General features: G+C 46.5%; 1 long non-coding RNA gene across 3 annotated transcripts; it reads left to right on the forward strand.

Annotated features, from left to right (window-relative positions):
- Positions 1-2399: 2399 nt before the first annotated feature.
- LOC148120931 (uncharacterized) lies at positions 2400-15067 on the forward strand. Of its 3 annotated transcripts, none has more exons than XR_015738854.1 (4): positions 2400-2490; positions 13147-13298; positions 14023-14145; positions 14570-15066. It is a non-coding gene; the product is annotated as an uncharacterized LOC148120931 (long non-coding RNA). The 3 variants fall into 3 exon arrangements; XR_015738853.1 differs by having other exon boundaries at positions 14023-14121; positions 14570-15064; XR_015738852.1 differs by having other exon boundaries at positions 14023-15067.
- The last annotated feature ends 7985 nt before the right edge of the window (positions 15068-23052 follow it).

The raw sequence follows: 23052 nt of genomic DNA on the forward strand, positions 1-23052 counted from the left end.
GTCAGTTTGGGAATATGTACAAATCCCTAGGCTCCCTGCTCCTTCCTTGGAGCTTCCAGAAACATGACATACAGATACACTGAGAACATGTGTGGCTGTAGAAGCACACGTGAGTATATATCTCACTTATTTGAAAGCATGCATTACTTGATTTTATTTCTTATCTTTTGCTAAAATCACTTCCTGCGCATTACAATTTTTATGGTAATTTTGATAGCTGAATGGCATCCTGTGACAGTATGTGCCATAGCGTGTGTTCACCCCTAATCCTATGACGGAAAAGTAACAGCAACCTCCAGGTTTCTGTTACTGTGATCAGCGCTGGGATTCTTGAGAGTAATATAGTGTAAATAACTTCTTCGTATAGACTTATAAAACTGCAAATTTCTGGGCCAAAGGAGTGAACACTTGAAAGACTTTTAATTAATGCCATCAAATTCCTTGTCAGAAAATGTAAATTATGAATGTGAATTGAAAACATAAAGCCTGGTGTGGAATTAGAGTCACACAAAGGGGAAAGGCTTAGAAAACTCAAGACCAGTCTGGGTTATAGCGTGAGAGTTGCCTATAAACTTACCAAGGTCAGCTTGGGCTATGACATGAGAGATGATCTGTAAAATTATCAAGGCCAGCCTGGGCTATGGAGTGAGAGCTGCCTATAAACTTACCAAGCAACACCAAGCAACCTCCAAACACACAAGCTTTTGAGTTATGTTAATTAATTAATTAATTAATTTTGACAAAAAAAATTAGTCTGGGATCCAGTGAGATGGCGTGGAAGGTTAAGGCACTCGCTCCTAATCCTGGGAATCCGACTTCAACTTCTGGATCGCACATGGTAGAGAGAGAGAACGGGTTGTCTGCCAGTTGTAGCTCCGACCCATACATTAATAAATAAAATTGAAAAAATGAATCTGTATAAACTTGAAGATGTTAGTTGTTTTCATTTTCGTTACTGAGAAAAGAGAATGGAAAAAAAAATAATAGGTTGCACTTGTCCAGACTCAACGCAGAGATTCCAACACCTCCATTTCAAACTAAGAGACACAGAACTTTCCAGCTATCTCTTTGCTCCTTTTCTTGCACTTCTCTCTGTGCTCCGGTCACTGGCCTGGATCCCTGTTTGTGACTCCTGTCGGGGAGCACGTACCTTTGTGTACACATGTGTGTGGCCCATGTCATCCACGGCCCATCCTCCGGTGTTTGCTATCTCCCTGGGGTACAGGCAGGTTTTTCTCTTTGATTTTTTTTTTTAAAGTCAGACATCTGAGTTGGTGGTACATCAAGAGCGCCCACAGCCCCCTGCTTACCTAGAAAGGGTGAGTTTGGAAGATCTAGTGTAATACCCAAGGCCAGGGATAGAGACCTCAGAGAAGGGTTTGTTGTTTTGTAAACAAAACGTTGAGAATGTTTTCAAAACAGACCATTTAGAGGAAAGAAGATAAGACAGCATATTTCCTCTTCCTTTGGGCCAGCCTAAAGGAGGATGAAGAAAGGAGGCCTTGAACCCCTACTCTCCTCCTCCTCCTCCTCTATTTACCAACTCTATCAGGCTGCCCCCGGGCCCCTGGGAGCCCGGGTCAAATGGCCAATCAATTCAAGTTAAACAAGTTGTTTGCTTCAAGAAGAAACAAAGAAAAGCAAGCTTTCTTTCTAAGCCCTCAGCCGAGCCAATGAGCACCGCAACCCCCACCGCAACCCCCACCTCTTTCCCGTGTTTGCTGTGGTGTTGACAGTCAGTTCAGTCCAGCAGGTCAGGAACAAAGTGGTGACTGCCGCAGAAAGAACAGGGTAGTGCTTGAAACTGGCAGACACTGGGGTCAAAGGCCAAAGGAGCAGACGAAGATCAAGGGACATAGATAACTAGGACCATAGCCTACTCTAACCCCCGGTCACTGTGAAGGTGGCAGGGACTAGGAAGCTGCACAGCCCACTGGGTCCACAGCCACCCAGTCTAGGTTTCTGGAGCTGCTGAGGAAGTCGCTTGCCCAGCTTACTCCAGGGCTTCTGCTTGGGGACCCTGGAGGTGCAGAAAACTGGACACAGCGAGCCAGTACAAGTTTGGGAAGCTGGAATCCCCAGACCTTGGTAAAATCGGTGCCTTGCTACTGCTCTGGAAAAAAGAGAGAGAGCTTTATTGCTTTTCTCCCAGGCTAGGCTGTCTGAGGGACAGTTGCATTCTCTCCAAGAGCAGGCACAAGCAGCCAGAGCAGACTCTTCTTTGGAGAGAGCTAGTTTGATTCCCTGCTCAGCTATGTCTATCAGGAACCAGAGAAAGAAGCCAAGATACAGGGAGAGGTGATGTAGGAGGGTTTTCTATCTATCTATCTCGCTTTCATTGGTTAATTAATAAAGAAAACTGCTTGGCCTGATAGGTCAGAACATAGGTAGGTGGGAAAGACAGAACAGAATTGTGGGAGAAAGAAAGCCGAGGCAGGCAGTTGCCATGACTCTCCTCTCCGGGACAGACCCAGGTTAGGATCTTTCCCGGTAAGCCACCACCTCGCGGTGCTACACAGATTACTAAAGATGGGTTAAAGCAAGATGTGAGAATTAGCCAATAAGAGGCTGAAACTAATGGGCCAAGCAGCGTTGAAATGAATACAGTTTGTGTGTTGTTCTTTCTGGGTGTAAAGCTAACCATTCAGGAGCCGGGCAGAACACAGCCCCCCGCTCCTTCTACAGAGAGGCAGTTTGCCAGGTGAGCTTCTTGAGGTCCCAGTGTCATTGTGCAGAAGCAGGACCTGAGGCCAGGTTGCTGCCTGAGTAGTCTGCTCTGGAGGTGACAAGCTTAAGAAACAGAAGCGGGAACGGATAGAGTGTGTATTGCTGCCCAGAATTGCATATTGGGCCACTAGGCTCAAAAGTCGCTATGAATGCCCAGCCACCCTGGAGCACAGCTCATCCCTCCCAGGAGAAGGGGAAGGGCAGTCTGCCAGCTCTTAAAGTCGTCCTCTGGGGGTTTTCCAGGGGTTGGGACTCTCTGGGCTTTTCTTGGACAGGAAGAGCACCCAAAGAGAGCAGAAGAGAAGTGGTGGGGAGCCATTCTGGTTGGCATGCATGGCAGAGGTGGGTGGCAGAGTACCAGCCAATGAGTATACTTGGTATTCCGTCTGGAGACACTCAGGAGCCCTCCACAAAGTCCTTAGCTTCACCCGGCAGAAGCACGCTCTTCATGTGACACCCTGATCACCACCCCACCATCTGCTTGGATAGGTTTTACCCTCAGCTCAGGAGTAGATCTCCTAAGTTTTTCTACAAATGCAGGCTTACGGCGCAAGGAAATAAATATAAATTACAGCAACCTCGAGAGGCAGCCAGACCTCTAGTTAAAGTGATGGAGGACGTGAACTCAGTGGGCAGCCGTGGGGCCACGTAGACCAGCGTGCCAAGTTCATAATTTCTGAGACTGTGGTCTTCTGACAGTTTTGACTCATGTTTTACATAATCATCTATTATCTTAATTTGTAGCATTCCTTTGAAACTCACCCAAGGGCATGTTCTTTCAGAAGCTCAATTACATGCCCTTGGTTGTCTGAGAACACTCTTGGCAAACAGTTTTTGGGAAAATAGGACATGCATTTTGACAGGCAGGGGGACACTGCCAATTCTCAGCAGGTGCCTCTGGGAGGGCACTCCAGATGAGCGGGGAAACACATCCTGGGGATTTCTTGGGACATATAATGCAGTGGTTAACGGAAATGTGGAGGTGCCTAGGCTTCAGGCTTCTTCTTCTTCTTCTTCTTCTTCTTCTTCTTCTTCTTCTTCTTCTTCTTCTTCTTCTTCTTCTTCTTCTTCCTCTTCCTCTTCCTCTTCCTCTTCTCTCTCTCTCTCTCTCTCTCTCTCTCTCTCTCTCTCTCTCTCCCCTCTCTTTTTGTTTGTTTTTTGTTTTTTTGAGACAGGGTTTCTCTGTGTAGCCCTGGCTGTCCTGGAACTCACTTTGTAGACCAGGTTGGCCTCGAACTCAGAGAGATTTGCCTGACTCTGCCTCCCGAGTGCTGAGATTAAAGGTGTGCACCACCACCTGGTTTAGGGTTTTGCTGTTTTTATTGTTGTTGTTTAGTTTTGGTTTTTGTTTTTTTGGCTTCTTTTCTCTTTTTAAGGACTTTTTTTTAAAAAAAATTTCCTTTAACATATATGTATCCAAAGAGACCCAAAGGGTGTGTCAGATCACTTGGGACTAGAGTTACAGATGGTTGTGAGCCCCGTGGGCTCTGGAAATCAAACCCAGATTCTCTACAAGCAGCCAGTGCTCTTAACCACTGAGTGAGCCCTTCATCCCCCTAAAGACTTATTTTTCTTTTTTTGTATGTATGTGTTTGTTTGAGTATGTGCCACGTGTGGGGTAACCTGCAGAAAAGACATTACATCCACTGGAGCAAGAGTTATAAGCAGTTGTGAACCACTCAGCATGAGCCTACCTCGGTGTTTGGGTGAATGCTTCACTCTAGCCCCTGGTATCCATATATCCAAAGAGTATGGAATGTTCGGGTGGAAGTTCCACCCCAAGTCCCCTTTCCTGAGAGTTGTCTCAATCCAGACTCCACCCCTGAGAAAGTCTGCGAAAGGGTGACTTCTCCCCAGAGATGTTAAGGACCACTCCTGTAGGTCCTGTAGGGTATTTAAACTGTCCCTCCAGAGAACAAAAAACATGGTTTTCTGGTCTTCCTTTTCCAGTCTCTCTAGGGGGCTGGAAAGCCATCCGGGAGCATTTGTATCCCTTAAACCTGGGCTTTTTCTAATTCGATTGATTTGGTCTGATTCGGATTGCTGTGTCAGCGGAGAGGCTTATCGGGGTGCAGAAACTTTTCACTAGGGTCCCCTGGAAGGGCAGCTAGAGCTCTAACCACTCTGTGATCTCTCCAGCCCCCAAGCCTCTTTTTTAAAAACTTTGTTTTTGTTTTTAATAGAAGCACAGCAATTTTGCTGTCATGGTTTTTGTGTGTAATGCTCTCCAAAAGCTCTCGTGTTTGAATATTTGGTACCCAGCTGGTGGTGTTGCTTGGAAGGTTCTGGAACCTACAGGACAGGCCTTAGGGTGATCCTCTGGCCCTGGTTTGGGCCATCTCACTGCTTTCTGTTCTGCTGAGCACATGGTTCTCCTGTCAAGGTACTGCCCTTAGCATGTCTTCCCTGACACGATGGACTAGATTTCCCGCTAATGTGAGCCCGAGTGAGTCCATCCCTTGTAAGTTTTGGTTGGTCACAAATGAAAAAGTCACTAATTAATATGCATGTTTCCATAGTAAATGGTGGCAAGTTTTGATAACATACACAGTTTGTTATCACTGATTGAAGCAGGTTAGTGGACACATCACCTTAGACAGGGTGGTAGCTACGTTTCTGTTGCTGGGACAAAAAAACACCATGATTAAAGCAACATGTGGAAGGAAGGACTTCAGAAGTATAAGAGTTTATTGTGGCAGGGTGGAACGGTGGCAGGCAGCATGGCGGCTGGAGTCGGAAGTCAAGAGTTCACACGCTGAGCCCCAAGCATGAGGCAGAGATAGCAGCAGCAAGTAGGACAAGACTTTGCGCTCTCAGAGTTAAACCCTAGGGATGTCCTTTCTCCAGCAAGCCTGCCCTACAACCCCCCGTCTCATTTCTCTGTGTTAATGACATTCAAAATATTCTCCACTTGCTATTTTGAAATAAGTGGTAAACTTCGGTCATCCATAGATGTCCTACTGTGGTGTGGGACAGGACATCTCCTTCCCAGCTGCTCCCATGCACCAATTAGCCATCCTCTCCTCCCCTTCCTGCCCCATACTGCCCCTATCCATTGGGTAATGATTCTGCCACTCATTAATAAGTCCTGACTCTTGTGTAATAGTACAAGGTGTGTGTGTGTGTGTGTGTGTGTGTGTGTGTGTGAGTGAGAGAGAGAGAGAGAGAGAGAGGTGGGGGATGTGGGTAGGGGTGGGGGAGAGCACAAATGTTTATTGAGTATTTACTACAAGCTAAACTTTATTCTCTAATTAGGGAAAATCGCACAGAGCTTCTGCCTATGTGGGTTACGTCTGTTGACAGTAACTATATTAGAACTAGAAACTGAAAAACACACCAAAACTTCCCATCACTCAGAAACAATCATCGTAATATTCCACGTTAACAGAGAACTTAATTTTATGGAAATAGAGTTTCCCAAACCCAAAATATACTTTGCAGGTAATTGCTTTAGCTTTGTGCAAGTCTGGGAGGAGGTAACTGGAATTTTGCATCGACTTCCGTGTCCAGTTTGCTGTGATATATTGATGCTGATGAAATCAATAAAGAAAATCTGATCTCCCACAGATAAGCGGTTGGAAGCAGGAAGAGGAGTCTGATAGACTCCTGAGAACTGGGCCGATTTTAATGTGGTGCCCATTTCGGCAAACGGTTTGCCCTTCCCTCCCTCTCCCCTTCCTTCCCTCTGTCTCTGCTGCGGCCACTCTAGGGTGTCCATTCACACTGTCACACTGTCACACAATTATCCCCGTCACCAATTTCCAGAACTTTCTCATCCTGCACAACCGAATCTGTGATTTCTTAAAGGCCAAATCCCTGCTCCACTCTGTCCCCAGCCCTGGGGGCCTCCACTCTGCTCCCTGTGCTGATGGACGGGACAACCCTAAGTCCTTTAAGTGAGTGGCCTCCTGAAATGCTGTTGTCTTGAAGCAAGCTTATGTCTCTCTGCGTAGTATCCTAAATGTTCATTCACCTCTGCTGTCAAATGTGTCAGGATCTGCTTCCGTTTTCAAGCTAATATTCACTGCAGGCCCTGGTGAATGAAAAAAAAAAGGAAGGACAAGACTGGTCTTGGATTTCATCTCATCACCAAATGAATAAAAGAAAGGAAGGAAGGAAGGAAGGAAGGAAGGAAGGAAGAAAAGAAGGAAGGAAGGAAGGGAGGGAGGAAGGAAGGAAGGAAGGGAGGGAGGAAGGAAGGAAGGAAGGAAGGAAGAAAAGAAGGAAGGAAGGAAGAAAAGAAGGAAGGAAGGAAGGGAGGGAGGAAGGAAGGGAGGAAGGACATGACTACTTCTAGGTATGGTGGAGGAGAGAGTTTATTATAGATAAAACAGAGAGCATAGCCAGAGGCGGGGACATCTAGCAGGGTCCAGAGCAAATGTGGTCAGAATGAGCCTGGAAAGGGGAGAGGAAAGGAGCAGCCATTCCCTGTCACAGGTGAGGACTGAAGGATGCTGGGAGAACCCAGTGTTTAGGTTCACTTTAATATGTTAAGTAGGCACCCCCACTGTTAGTCCTGGGTTTGAGAACTAATGCCAGGGTCTTGCTGACCAGCATCCCCGACAGCATCCCTGGGCACAGGATGAGCAAGTACACCCTGTTCAGCACAGTTTAAGCTGGGTGAGCGTCTGATAACATTTTCAGACGGAACCTGTCTCTGTACTCCAAATTTGTAAAGAGAGGGAATGAGGAACTCATTGTGGCTCTTCCTTGTATTTTGCTTTAACTACAAATCGAGTGTTCTTGATCTGGAAAAGAAAAATACAAAACCTTCTGAATGCCGACAGGATGCCACAAACTCAAAATTCCTCAGCTGAGGCTTACGTGGGCATACAATTATGGAAAATGCACACAACAGCCTTCAGTTTATGTTGAATAAAGTGCACAGGAGGCAGAAATGAGTACTGTATTTTGGCCTGGTTCCCATGCCTCAATTACCCCATCATGTTTATGCAAATGCCCCAAATGTGAAAACAAAATGTCTGAAATTCCAGACGTTTTGCATGTAGGATGTCCAGCCAGCACTGTTGTTTTTGACTCTGGTGTAGCACATGTTATGTGAAGTTTACTAATCGCCAGCTTCCACATGTTCAGTTGAGTGTTTGAGCACACTGACTGACCGTGCTTGGGCCAGCACCACCACCAAGAGCAGACTTGCCTCTGGCACACTTGAAACTCGTCACTCCAAGCAGCCCCTCCCTACTGATGTTCCCTGAGCCCGGTGTCATCAGTAGCTTGTCCTGTGTGCTCTGGTCACCTGGAAGCTCGCAGTATAGTCTACCTGTCAGTTCACAGTCGGCTGGCTGCCTGGCAGCCTGCTCTACAGAGCTTCCCTCAGGCCTGCGTGGGGACGATTATTCTGAGTGTTTGTACAAGGACGTGGTCAAGATTTCTGTGCTCCCAAACAAACGGGTTTGTCAGCTTGCTCTTGCTGCTGAGAGGGACTGCTTGTCCAAACGAGGTGTGAGAAGAAGCCGCGCGGCTTTGCCGATAATGAGAACCTCAGAGAAAGTCTAACAACAGGCCCTTCATGTACATGCTTTCTGGTTGCTTTCTGTGGTGAGGAGGACGTCATCCCAGGCTGAGGGGGACGTGACAGTCTCTGAATTTCATGGTCTTTATATTTTCACCCAAACCAGAGGACGTCTTGTTCCGTTAACTGGTTGGGCTGTGTGCCACTCAAACACTCACGCCCAAGTTGCTGGGTCAGACACCGTCACTCTTTTATTTAAGATATTTTGAGCTATCCACAAAGCTGGAGAAATCCAAACACTTAAACCATCACAAAGTGGGCCAGGTGAGAGCCAAAGGTTGCCTATGTGGAGAGAGGTTGCGTTAATAAGCTAGAATGGCCTCTGTGGGGGCTGATTTGAGCTAGGCATCTTTATTGAATAAAATCACTTCGTTTGCTGTCCTGCTTCCTGGGGAAGAAACAGGACAAAGCATTCAACAACTTCCTTAAAATTGCTCAGCTGTAAGCACGGCAGAGGATTTAAATTCTGATTATTCAGGTCTAGACCTAGGAGCTCAGAAAAACCCTCCCCACCGTTCCTGACCCTTCAACAGATGGTTGAGTATTTATTAGATTGACTGTTCAAGATAGAAAACCTCCTAAGAGTGTTTTGGTTTGCATCTGGAACATTCTTCATAGGCTTGTGTTTTGAAATCTTGGTCCTCGGGTGGTGGCACCATTAGAAGGCTGTGGGGCCTTTAGAAGGTGGAGCTTGCCTGACAGAAGAAGGTCATTAGGGGAGGGTAATGTAGCGGCCCCTGGTTCCTGTCCTGTGGCTTCTATTTCTGAAGCCTCCATATACTCTTCCACAAAGGGCTGAGTCAGTCCAGTATGGCTCCCCAGTGTGATGAACAGAAATCGCTGAACCCTGAGCAAAATAAGCCCCCGCTCCTCCCTCAGGTTGCTTATGTCAGATATTCAGTCAACACATCACAAAAATAGCCAATGCGAAGAGAGAGAATGCAGCTTTATTTTAATATCTCAGTATTCCTGGTGCTTATGCATAGCCACAAAGAAAATGTTCCCATAACTGCCTTTTTCCCCTATTGTTCTTTGTTTTTTGAGACAGGATTTCTCTGTAACCTTGGAGCCTGTCCTGGAACTTGCTCTGTAGACCAGGCTGGCTTCGAACTCACAGAGTTCTGCCTGTCTGTGCCTCCTGAGTGCTGGGATTAAAGGCGTGTGCCCCCGTTGCCTGGTCATAACTGCTTTTTAAAGTAATGGAGAGGAACCTGGAAAGCAAATGTGTTGAGCAATCTTGTCCCTGTTACAAGTGATTTGGGGAGAAGATGAGTCAAATAATCTAATCTGATTATGAATGAGAGATAACCAAATATTTAGGTCTAAGAGGCAGAAAGTAGCACAATAGAGATCACAGTGAAGGCTTAGAACATTCAAGGCAGAGAAAGGAAACACAGAGTAACTGGCCTCATTAGAGCACGTGAGACATCCTTCTATGAAATGTGGGTTTGAGTGACTGCTGTAAGGAAATGTCACTAACTGGAAGAACTAGGTAAGAGGGACCACACTCTAGTGACAACAATATGAGTGAAGAGATTTAGTGGCCTTTCCCTGTTGATAACAGTATCTGTTGCCCACTGCTTTATGTTTGTTTGCTTGTCCAAGACAGGCTCTCTCCATACAGCCCTGGCTGTCCTGGAACTCACTTCGTAGACAGGTTGGCGTTGACTTCAGAAATCCGCACAAGGAGGTCAGAGCTCTGGTGTATGAAAATGTGGGGGTTCCGAAGTGATGATGACGATGGATTGGTTTAGGGAAAGGAGGCAACAGCTCATGCTTTCAAAAGAGGAAACAGGGAGTCAGGAGGAGAAACAGAGTAAGAAGAGGGAATGAAAGGAGAGAAAGAGGGGAGGGGAAGGAAGGGGAAGAAGGGGAAGGTTGATATTGGGAGGTCTGAGACACGGGGTTGCGTAGACGGGTCTAATATCAGGGTTTTGCCGTTCCCGTATCTCTGACGTCAGAATGTCTTTTTAATTGGAAAGAACCTTTCCGTGCAGGCTGGTACGGTATTCTACTGATGTCCATGTGTCTGTTCTGGACTGCTACCACTGCTGTCCAACTCTTCCATTTCCAACCTGACTGCTAACACGATTAACCCATCATCTCACTGAAATACTCCGCTCTGGAAAGTCCAGATGCTGTGTGTGAGTTTGCCAGTCCCTTGGCTCAGTGGGTTTGAGCTTCACTAATTGTACTCAGCTCTCTTCTGTCCGCGAGGAAACACTGGCTACATAACACACTCCACTAGATGACTAGTTGACTGATATGTGGGTCAGTCAACTCACTGTGGTAGCAGGGCCTTGTCTGCTGCTGCCTTCTCTGAGGCTGGCATCATGCTATGCCAACAAGTATGTGTGAGGTGATGGGTGAGATGCCTTCAGACAGGGGCCCTTCGAGGAAGCAGTGGAGTGTGCTCTTAGGGAGGGCCCCATGAGGGTATAGGCTTTATCTCAGACATCTGTCAGGAGAGGGAGATGAGCAGGGATTGGGTCAAACAGCAGGAAAGCAGTCTTCATTAACTTCCGGTAACTACTGTTCAACAAATGCTCTGTGTATCTTCTGACTGAAGCTCAGCTGGAAGGCTTTTCCCATTACATTGCTAGCTGTTGTATGGTGCTTTGCCTAAACAGATGACTACAACAGATATTATTGTTACTATTATTATGTTTGAATCAGCCTCAGACCCATAATCCTTTTGCCTCAGTCTCCTAAATGCTGGGATTATAGGCATTTATTTATTTGTGTGTCTGACTGTTTGCTTGCCTGTCTGTCTCTCCGTCCACATGTGTGCAGGAGCCTGAAGAGGCCAGAAGAGAGCCTTGGGTCCCCCAAAACTGACGTTAAAGGTGACTGTAATCTGTCCCCCGTGGACGCTCTGCAAGAGCAACACACAGACTCCCCCACTGAGACAGCTCTCCAGCCCCCAGAAATGCCAGCTTCTAGCTAGAAGAGTGGAGCACCATTTCTTCATGTGTGGGGGCTACCAATCATTCCACTGCATGAACCTCAATAATATAGCCACATTTTAGGGGATCTACCCACCAAAAGGCAGTTTCCGATCATCTGTTATCAGAGACAGAAGGGCAGTGTGCGTCTGTGAGAAACATTCCAGGAAGTGGACTCTTGAACAAAGGCCACATGTATTTGTGAGTCTGACCAATCCTTGCCATGTTGCTCATCGTGAAGGTTAAATCAACTTATACACGGGGAAGTTTTGAGTGAATGCCATAACCACTTTTTCAGGGCCCTCGGGAATTTATTGTTGGTCACATGAAGACCGTTCAGGATCCTGAAAGCTTGGATCCTTTCTGGACTGATATGACCATAGAAGGAGCCAAGTAAAGGGTACTTGAGAGGTGTGGCCTGAGGTTGTTCTGAATTTTCTGGGATTCATGGTCACATCACCAAGCTTGGACTATAAATTAGTAGGTTTATGCCTGTTACCTAAAGGGTCTTGTGATCATGCTAAAGTTTTAGAAAGAGGGACCTGCTGCCCTCCAGTATCAGGACAGGGCCCTTTGGCCACAAGATGGAATTTATTCTTAGCTGATTTTAGTCTAATGTGTGAGGCAAGTAGGGAGCTGAGTAATTAGAGGGCTGTATGCACCATTGAGGAGCCCAGTGCTGGCGCTGGTCCAACCCAGTCATCACAGCGGTGTGCACGTGATGTCAGACAAGCTGTGAGCCCCTAGGGTGTGAGACCGGTTAGAGGGATCTGTAGAGGTAGTTGATGGGCTGCTCGAATCGATGAGGCAGGTCCATGAAAACGGCCCACCTAACCCGGCCTTGCAAGGTGATTGAACGTGAAGGATCAATTGTTTCCGATTCCACGTTTCAGGCAGTGCAGGCTCAGCTGTGGGAATGTGAAGTGTGGTTCTGACACCTGTCTCTCATTTTGGCACCTGGGTGGCCCATAACTGGGGCTTCTAAAAGTGTGTCATTTAATCCTGCACCAAGCCAGGTAGTCCAAACCGAGACCTCGGTCGTCAGAGCAATAAGGGAGGTTTATGAGTGCTTTTATTGTATTTTGAATCACAAAGGAGTGAGGGGGTAACATAATCTTTTAAAGATGTACATTCTCTAATGTCCCTAGCGTGGGCCTGTAAAAATAGTGATGTATGTGTTCATATATAATATCAGTATTTAAATATTTGCTTGTTTGTATATATATATATATGTGTGTGTGTGTGTGTGTGTGTGTGCGTGTGCGTGTATGTGTGTGATTGTTTCTTTGTTCATATGTATATTTCCATTATTTTGTAAGCATTTTCTCCTAAACCCATTGTCCAATAAACTCTTGGTTAAATTTCCTTAAAATCTAGTTACAAATAGCTCCCAGGTGTCAGGGAGAACCAGGTTATTTGTCTGCTGTTAAATAACCAGCATCTCGTGGTGACTTGCGATTCAAGCCAGAGCAGATTTTAACACAGAAGGTTTCCACTTGGCAATGTTGCTCTTGATCAAAACAAGCGATCTCACACGGGTTAAGTAACATTTTATATATAACTGCAGTAGGTCTTGCTGAAAGAAAATAACCAGGCCGAATTTGAAAAGCAAAGCAAGCAGAGATAGTGGGTAAAGATAAAACTAACTCAAAATCCTGCTTTGGGAATTAGATTGCCCGTCAAAGGTGACAGGAATCTGTGAGTTCCTAGGTCTCAGTACTTTAGAGTCTTTATATTATTTATTCATTTGTTTGTTTGTTTTGAGACAGTTTCTCTGTGTGGCCCTGGCCATCCTAGAATTCACTCTCTAGACCAAGCTGATCTTGAACTCACAGAGATCTGCCTGCCTCTGGCTCTCAAGAGCTGGGGTCAAAGGTGTGCGCCACCACTGCCCAGATCAGAGCTTTTATAATTGAAAAGTGTGCACAATTTTTTTCTCAGGTTCTTCTTGAATCCAAGAAAGATGTCTTACAGTTTTCCGTCTTGAAGAGCAAAGCCTTGATGTACCAGCCTTGACCTTGGGTCTGGGGCGGCCCTCCACCTGGTGATGCTGTCTCCAGATGGGAGGCAAACCAAGGTTTTCCTGATATGAGGTCAGGAGATTTAGACTTTGTCTCTATGGGCAGAGTCTGCCCCAGTTTCAGTTCCTGGCTTTTGTGATGACAATGCCAATTAGAAACTAACCTGTTTTTTTGGGTGGGAATGGAATCAGTTGACTTTTCTTTTGTCTTTTTAGTGGCAATTCATCCTCCATTTTACTAGCATGTATTTTGTACAAAATAAGGGGTTTCATTATGATACAATATGCATTAATCATCTCCCCTCCCCCATTGCCCTGTTTTGCTTCCCAGTCCATTGGTCTCCTTCTTCTTCCCAAGTATCTCCCTCTCTTCTTTCATATCCCCCACCCTCTTTTTCTAAATTTAGATTCTGCAATGTTTATCTTTTTGAGCCTGTCTTATTTCTCTTTCCATGGTGATCTCCAGGTTCATGCTTTTGTTCTGCAAAAGACACCTCATTCTTTTATTTATTTAATGCGTGTGTGTATGTGCTTGTGTGTGTGTGTGTGTGGGGGGGGGTGTGTGTGCAGGTGTTTTTAGAGACCAGAAGGGGGAGTTAGATGTCATGGAACAGGAGGAACAGCTTGTTGTGAGCTGTCCAACATGGATTCTCTGGACCCTCAGCTTGAGTCATCTCTCCAGCTCCAGCTTCATCCTTCTTAAGGCTGAAGGAAACTCCACATGCAGCTGTCCTGGGGCATTTCTTTTCTTTTTTTCTTATTGATTTATTTATTTACATTTTATTTTATTTGTATAGGTGTTTTGACTATATGGATATAAGCAGACAACATGTGTGTCTGATCCCTGTGGAGGCCAGACGAGGAAGTCAGATCCCCTGGAACTGGAAAGCTACCATGTGGGTGCTGGAGACTAAACTGAGGTCCTCTGAAACATCAGTTTGTGCTCCTAACTGCTGAGTCATCTCTTCAGCTTCTTGGTGTTATTTGTTTTGAACCCAATTCTGACTGGATTATTCTCTGAACAAGCATTATCTATCAAAGTCTACTCCCACCTCTAAGTGTAGTGTTAGCACACACATCTTTGTATGTGCCCCAAATCAGGTGTTTTCTTGTAGAAACATTGTGTCTTTTGGAGGACATGATCGTAAACACCTTTAAAAAGAGAACAGTCTCTCAGGACTGGGCTCATCCCAGAAGAATGGAGTCATGTAGGATTGCCTTTGGGTGACTGGCTCAGTTTATTAATACAGCTTCTCTGAGAAGCACTGACTCCCCATGCAGGGGATTTCAGAGTGGAATGGAAGTTTGGCCTCTCTGATTTTCTTTATTTCTCTTTAACTCCAGGCCAGACTCCTGCTTGACCCTTTGTAGGCATGCTCATTCAAGAAATGCCTGCCTAAGAGGGTGCCTGAACCGGCCTTGGCCTATAACCATACTGATGAAGATTTTGCCTATCACCATAGATCCTTCATCCGACGATGGATGGTGATACAGACGGAGACCCACATTGGAGCACCGTACTGAGCCCCCCATGGTCCAAATGAGGAGCAGAAGGAGGAAGAACATGAAAAAAAACTCAGGAGCGCGAGGGGTGCGATCAACCACTGATACAAGGGGACTGATCTAATGAGAGTTCACCAAGGCCAGTTGGACTGGGACTGAACGAGCATGTGATCCAACCAGATTCTCTGAATGTGGCTGGCCCGGAGCCTTTCTGAAAAGCCATTGACAATGACACTGGGTCTTGTTTCCTCTGCATATACTGGATTTTGGGGATCCAGTCTGTTTGGATACTCACCTTCCTGGACCTGGAGGGAGGGGGGAGGATCTTTAACTTCCCACAGGGCTGGAAGCCCTGACTGCTCTTAGGGATAGAGAGGGAGGAGGAGGGGGAGTGGGGGAGTGGGAGGGTGTTGGGAGGAGGGGCGGAAATGGAAACTTTCGTAATTTAATAAACTTAGAAAAAAAATTAAAAAAAAAAGAAATGCCTGCCTACCTGACTCATCCTCAACCAGAGTTGAAGGCACAAAGGCCCTAAACCTGGCCCTGGGTTCCGAGAACAGCCCCTTAGGTCATCCTTCAGCTGGCAGTGATTACCAAGGAGGGTGAGACTGCTCTCTGGAGCAGGAGGGCTTACGTCATAGCGACTGCATCAAGCTTGTCAAGTTGAAGATAGAACAACTTCTTTTTGGACATCCTTGCCTAACCAATGGGAGGCAACAACCAATCAGACCACGCCCCGATCATAACTGCTTCCTTAATCCTCCCACTGTGTCCTATAGTTAACCCAGTTCCTCAAAGGTCAACTTGGAGTCATGGACTTTTTTGTTTGTTTGTTTGTTTTGTTTTGTTTTATTTGAGACAGGCTTTCTCTCTCTGGCTGTCCTGGAGCTTACTCCGTAGACCAGGCTGGCCTCAGAAATCTTCCTTCCTCTGCCTCTCAAGTACTTAGATTAAAAGTTTGCTGCATTCCTTCCTCTCCTCCCCCGACCCTTGCTAGTCACCAGACTGCTTTATCTGATCCTGCAGTCACATGTCCTGGTTACATCTCCCTCTGTTGTTGTTTTTTTTTTTTTCCATTATTTCTTTTTTAACTTGTGTGTCTGGGTGGCTGGGGATAGCCTGTTGGGTCTGCCAGAGCTGAGAATTTTGTCTTAAATCTCTGTTTACTATTATGTCAATCCTGCCGATTGAGAATAAGATCACTACCACAAGTTAAAGCCAAATTTGAAGCAAGTTTTAACTAAATACTGGCCAGGTAGATGGGCTCTGGCCAGGTCCATCTCTGGGTTTCCAGAAAATGACTCTGAATCAGGGTTTACAGCAGCTTGAGAATTTCCATCAGGTTCAATCAGGGTCAAGCATACATCCTGACATCCCTCCAGCCTACATCCAATCAGGGATAAGTGTACATCCTGACATTCCTCCAGCCTACATCCAATCAGGGATAAGTGTACATCCTGACATTCCTCCAGCCTACATCCAATCAGAGGCAAGCATACATCCTGACATTCTTCCAGCCTACATCCAATCAGGGATAAGTGTACATCCTGACATCCCTCCAGCCTACATCCAATCAGGGGCAAGCATATATCCTGACATCCCTTCAGCCTATAGCCAATCATGGATAAGCATACATCCTGATGTATTTCCTGCCTGTGAATCTCCTCCCATAATGTGATCAAGTACAACCATGTGACCCATCCGATGCAGATAGGTCAAACAAACTTGTTTAGGGGTGTGAAAAACATGGCTTGTCATCTCCCATAAACATTTATGGGAGCCTGCAGCATTTCAGGAACTGCCTGTCCTTGAGCAAGGGGCTTACAGATCAGAGGCGGTTTTTTGTTTGTTTCATGGACCTCTCAGGCATAGTAATTAAAACTTAGAACACAACATTAACTCTCACAATTACTTGGTGCAATACCATCAGGAGGAATCCATGATATAGGGAAGGCCAGGTCTTCATTCCTTCTAAAGACTGACGAATGTTCCATTGTACACTTTTACCACACTGTGTTCCCTCAGCTGTCCATGGACTGAAAGATCTCCAAATTATTGCCACCTTTTGGTCACTGTAAAACAGAGCTGCTGGGGACAGGAATGAACAAGCATTTGAGTCTTTCTATTCCTTGCAGGGAGGTGGGGGAAGGGAACGTAAAGGCATGTCAACCTAGCTTTTCACCTTCCTTTTCCAGGCTCCCTCTACACAGGCTGGCCCTGTGTCACAGGCATGGGAGTCAGGGAGCCCGCATCAGGAAGGGCTCCTGGGTGTTTGCAGCAATGGGCTTGACTTTGTTTTCAACTGGAGACAAGCACCAAGGGAAAAGATCCAAAGTCAAACAAAAGCTCTGTGTCTCCCTCTTCCCCGTTCCCTCGGCTTCCTGTGCGGGGCTTCTACCCCTCCCCGAGTCTTCAGCCACCCCCTTCTCCACGGGTCAGAGAAGACCCACCTGCCCTCCGGCATTTATAAGGTGGCTCTCCAGTGTCACTGCTCCTTCAGGACTTGGTTATTGCCTTCTACAATTCCCACACTGGCCAACCACACTGCACTGCTCTCCAAACGCCAGGCCTTGGAGAAGTCATTACCCTGGCGCTCTTGACAGCAAAACTTAATTCTGCGGGGCTGCCTGCTGGTGCAGTCTGCTGTGAGTAACTCCCTGTGTTCTGGCAGTAAAAACAAATTAAATTAAAGATCCCTGCTCACCAAAGGCCTAATTCTCATTTTTGCAAAGTTTCCGTTAAACAATATCGTCTACAGAAACTCCTCAGGCGCGTTTTCCCTCGGGGACCACGTGGAAAGGCAACCCTAATAGGAGAATTATTAAATTTGCCCATTAATTCCATGTTATACCCTCTTAACATTTATTAATAACATTAGGAAGATTCAAAGATCTGTCCTCTTTGGGTTCAGTAAAGCATTTATGGAAATGAGACTTTGCTGGGGGAGACAGTAATCGCTGGGAATCACAGCTGAACAACACAGTAGGTTAAAAGGTGTTTGCTCTGGTGGTGAGCACAAAAACACCGCTGTTCTTTTCTAATGGCTTGAAAACCTTTTAGGGAGAAGAAATCTCATTTCGTGTATTTTTCCCTTCTGTTTCCCACCTCGCCTTCTGTTTGACAGTCCTTGGAAGCGGTGTGTAGGGTCTGGGAACATCAGGATGGGTCTCCTCCAGGTAAGGGTGAAGAATAAATGCAGGCGTGTAGGCACATGACCTTCTGTTGGATGTTTACTGTCCCCACAGGTCTATGGTTCTTCCTGTCTTGGAAACAGACCCCAGCGTCTCAAATGGTCTTCCCAAGAAGATGTGATTTGCCCTGTACCTGAACATATGCATGAGAGAACTGTGTATAACAAGAGGCAAAAACCTTCTGAGACCCCATCAAGGGGGGACAGGCCATTGGATGCTTTTATAGGGAATAAGGTTTTTAATGTTCCCAAAGACTTTTGGAAGCAAGGTCTTCTGCCTTATATTATGGACAAGAAATTTGCTCAAGGCCACACAGCCTATAAGTCACTGATATTATAAATGTGAATAATAATAATAAATATTCACTTATTTGCTTCACAGGCTAATTTTTGAGACCCTTTCTTGTGGCTGGACCTAAGGCTGAATTAGGCAACAATGATGAAGAGATGGGTTTTCCTTAGTGGGGGAGAAAAACAAAGGAAACCATCATAAAGACCATGCATGACCTTTTAGGTTGGCACACACCTGTAGTTCAAGCCTTTGGAAGGAGGACGTGGAAGGATGAGGCGTTCAAGGTCATCCTTGGCTACATAGTAAAGTACATTAGAGGCCAGTCCATCTTACATGAGACCCTGTCATAGCACAAAACCACCAAACACAGTGGTACTAGGACTATCCGTTCTAGACACATAGGGAGATCTCTGTCACTTTGCGATCTCCTGTCATCTCCCTGACGTGCGAAGCGCAGCCGTGACCAATTCCAAACCCCAGTCTCTTTCCTCCTCAAAGGGTGAAATTGACAGAAAATTTCTTGACTCTTACAGGCAGGCACTGAAGCCACAAGCTGCATTTGTCACCTCTACCTTGAAGGCTCAGGGCAGACACACATGGCAAACCTAGGAGAGGATTCCCAAATCTGAGCTACCTGTGGAACACTCCTCATTCCAAGCATTTTGGATAAGGGAGCTTAATCTGTTTTTGAGATGAGTTCTGAGTCCCTGTCCACCTGCTCTATAGTTGGGACCACCCATTGTCAGGCTCCTTGAGCTGCGGACCCGCTGTTTGTGGTGGGGGCAGGCATGGCCAAAGCATCATCTACTTTCTGAACCCCGTGGGTCTACAGGCGTGCCTGCTCAGAGGGACCTGTAATCTCGAAGTCCAGAGCTGGAGGCAGCTGAGGAAAGTCCCTGAGGTCCTTCAGGAAATAATTCTTAGTTCCAGACAAAACAGATCTGGTTCTGTCCAACGTGGTTCCACATGGGTGGGAAACGGGTCTGCGTGAGAAAGGAAAAGTCATTGTGCAGACATTTGTATTTGCCAGAGACAAAACCCATCGAGTGGGCCAGGATAAGAACGCAGATGAAAAGGGTCTCCCATCTCCACTCCTCATAGTGAAGTGTTTGTGTGGAGAATAATTTCCCTGGGGGGCTCTGAGATCAGAGTCTCTGGAACATGGAGACCACAGTTGTTTGGGAATCTGGAAGAAATGCCTCAATATCTTAAAGAGATTAGCAGGGGCCTGTGCCGGTCGCAGTTCAGGGCGTGGGATGGCTTCACAGAAGACCGCAGCTTGATGCTCTCGGCAGATCCATTCTGCGCACCTCTCTTCTGAAACACTTAGATTTCTGATTTCTCTGCTCTTCAGAAATGGAAACATTTGCATAGACTTTATTGACTAAGCATCCATAATCTGAACACCTGAAGTACAAATGCATGGGGAAGGACTAAGAATACAGGGTGCTGAAAAACCTTCAATTTCCAGGCACTTCTGCTCTTTGTCTGGAAATTGAACTCAACTGGGCCTGCAGCCCCTGACTCCCTTTTCATCTTCTTCCTGCGCAGGCGTGTCTGAGTCCTGGCTCAAGGACCCATGTGTGTGCACACCACCACGTCCTGCTCGACTCCCCTTGCAGCTGCTCCCTTTCCTCTTCTGGGTCAGCTTAATCAGAGTCGGTATCTCAGACCAGGTTCTACGTTAAAGCAAAAGTTCTATGAAGACGGGTGAAGCAAGAATCACCGAAAAGCTATATCAAGGACACATCATAGCTAACCAAGGAGATGAAGCTGTGGAAGGAAGGAGGTTTTCGGTCACCATTTGAAGGAGCTCCTCATTAGAGGAGCTGGTTACCGCACATTGGTATTCAAGGTTAAGGGCTGGGGGCGGGACGGGGGTGGGGCAGGAATAGCTCAGTGTGGAAAAGGTTTACTGTGCAAGGGTAAAGGCTAGAGTTCGAATCCCCGAGCCCACATAAGTGCTGGGTGGGCATGATGGCTACCTGGCATTCCAGTCCTAGGAAAGTGGGAACAGCGGATCCCCAGAGCAAGCTGGCTAACCAAACCAGCTATATCAGTGAGCTCTGGCTTCAGTGGAGAGATCCTGCCTTAATGAATAATTTGAAGAGACATCTAACTTCTTCTGATATCAATTTTAGGGCTCCACTTACACATGCAGATATGTGGATGCATACCTGTACACATGTGTGCTCACACACCTAACATACACACACACACACACACACACACACACACACACACACACACACACCAGGGTTGGAGGCTGAGGGACTAGCTCAGTGGGTGAAGGGGACCTTTTCAAATCTCCACCATGCATGTAAAAATCCATGTGTAGTAATACATGGAATGCATGGAATGTAGAAAGTGCTGGAGGATCAGAGACAAGTGGATCTCTGCTCACTGGCCAGCCAGTCTAGCGGAATAAGTGAACCCCAAGACCCAGTGATAGACCCTATTTCAAAGCACTAGGTGGAGAATGAATGAGGGGGACACCCACCACTGACCTCTTGCCTGTCCATGCAACTGCACACCTGCATACACACTTGCATACCTATACGTGAACACATACCCAAGCACACACACTATTTTTTTTTAATTAAGGTTAATCCTATGGAACGTGTAGCCAATGCTAAGAATTTTAGTTAATCCTCCTCGTACTGTCTTGATCAGTAGATGTCATAAATGGCAAGTAAGGACACAGAAGCATAAGCAGGAAACACCAGATCTTCACGCAGGTCCGTAAGCAGCAGAGCCGGGAGTTAACCTGGACCCCATAGCTCGCTATTAAATTTTGCCGACTTTAGCATCCTCGGTGGTGTTTGGGTCTTTAGAGGGCACCTGTTTTGTAAGAGTCCAGAATAGCTTATTGCAATTACCCAGTGCTTCCCTACAGACCTCAGAGTAAACAGACTCCATAAGTTCCTGGCTCCCAGATTTCAGTTACTTCAAACTGTTGCGTGTGTTTTATGGTTCCTTATTTTCCAACATTTGGCACATGGATTTCAACTTCTACAGCCCACATTCTACCCTCCCCGACTGACTGAAAGAGGATTCTATTCAAGTACCTCGTAACTGAGCACTCTGCTCCAGCTGTAGCTCCAGGTTATCCAGGTAAAAGAAAAGATAAATCTTGCAGTCTTGTCTCTTTGAGATAGGAACCATAATTGGGCTTCTTTTGCAGCTTCCAGAGTGGTCTCAAAGCTAAGTTAGATTACAAAGAACTTCAACTGTCACTCTGGAAGATGCTGATTTTGTACATCTGTGTGGAAAGGAGTTGCTCCCACGGAGGCGTACGTACCTGACAGATAACAAATGCTGCTTGGGATGGGTGGGCTGGGACTTGGAAACCCATTCGTCCCTTTAAGGTTTCCTTTGTAATTGTGGCACTTTGATCGTGTTTGGCCTGCACTGCCTCCTCCTAAGGTCCTCTGATGAACGGTGCCAAGCTTACATGTGTGGGTGGTAAGAGAAGAGGCAGGATAGATGAGTGGGTTCCCCCGTTACAGTTACTCACAATGTGGTCTGCTGTCTCTGGTGTGAGGCGGAAACTAGTTCTTGCTGATCTAGGAGGAGATGGGCTTGTTCAGGAAGATAATGTAGCCACAAGAATAAGCCCATTGTTTACCTCAGCTAACACAAGCACCTAGATGGCCAAGCTAAGTGGATTGAAACATTATTACAAAGGGTTTAGTTTGCAGAGACCATTGTCATGCAGAGCAGTCACTAAGAGGGGGAAATGTCTGCTCTGAGTGTGGGAGGCGCCATCCTATAGGTGGGAAAACGGAAGCAATTCCAGGCAGCACGGGCAAGCACCAGATCCCAGACTTCTTCAGACTTTCAGTATGAAATAACCCCAGCACTCTCTGGGAGTCTCCCGGGCCTGTAGTTTCTGACTGAAGCTGCATCACAGGCTCTCGGTCTGAAATTCCCAGCAGTTTGAACCTCACAACCAATCACCATGCTCTCTTGATGCTCCGGTGTGGGATCCAGTCTCCACCACATAGAATGGCCTAAGAACCCCTTTATACTTTTCTTTGTATAAAAAGCATACGTTTTGTCCTTCTAGAGAACCCTGAGGAACCAAGTCTGCACGCACATCTCTGTGCATATAATTGCACAGTCAGCACTTTGCAAATAGTAGCAATGGCAGCAATGATATCATCAACAAACAGCAATTATATAAATGAAACAACCAGCCTGGTCATAAGGACAGCCCGGAGGCGTCGCTCCCTTGAGTGGGAGTGGTTGAGCCAGCTAGCTAAAGAAGGGGAAGCTGGGCCTGAGTTTTATAGCTGAGAAAGGTTGGATCTGCAGAGACTCATTTATCGACTCTCTAAGGTGTCGTTTGCATCATCATGTCCTTCCAAAAATAAAAATAATAAAACGTGGCTGCCAGTTGAGCGGGTCCAAGGAAGTCCCTCGGCTGGCATGTGTGTCTGATGGCGCTGTTGGCTCAGTGCCCCGTCTCAGAGGCAAACACCACGCTTGGCACCTATCGGGTTATCTAAATATTTATGAAAGAACGGCTTCTGATGATGCCACCAGGGACACGCAGCTGTTCATGCCGCGGAACGTCCGTTCTCCAAATTAACACACTCGGAGACGGAAAGGAAAGCGTGCTTTCTGAGGCACCCTGCACGTCGTTCCCTCCGGCTTTGCCCAGGTGAGCTCTGCTTTCCTGCTTTGTTTGAAAGACCGAGTGAAACCAGACCCCTAAGCAGTCCGTCCTGTGTGCACTGGGAAGAAAACAGGAGGTCTGGTCTGCAGCCTCTACTTTGGGCCTCAGAATTCTAGCTTCACACCTTTCCCCATATTACATAATCCCGTGGAGATGAATGT

This window comes from Myodes glareolus, chromosome 9 (assembly GCF_982192425.1).
Source record: "Myodes glareolus chromosome 9, mMyoGla1.1, whole genome shotgun sequence".
In the NCBI taxonomy this organism is placed as follows: domain Eukaryota; kingdom Metazoa; phylum Chordata; class Mammalia; order Rodentia; family Cricetidae; genus Myodes; species Myodes glareolus.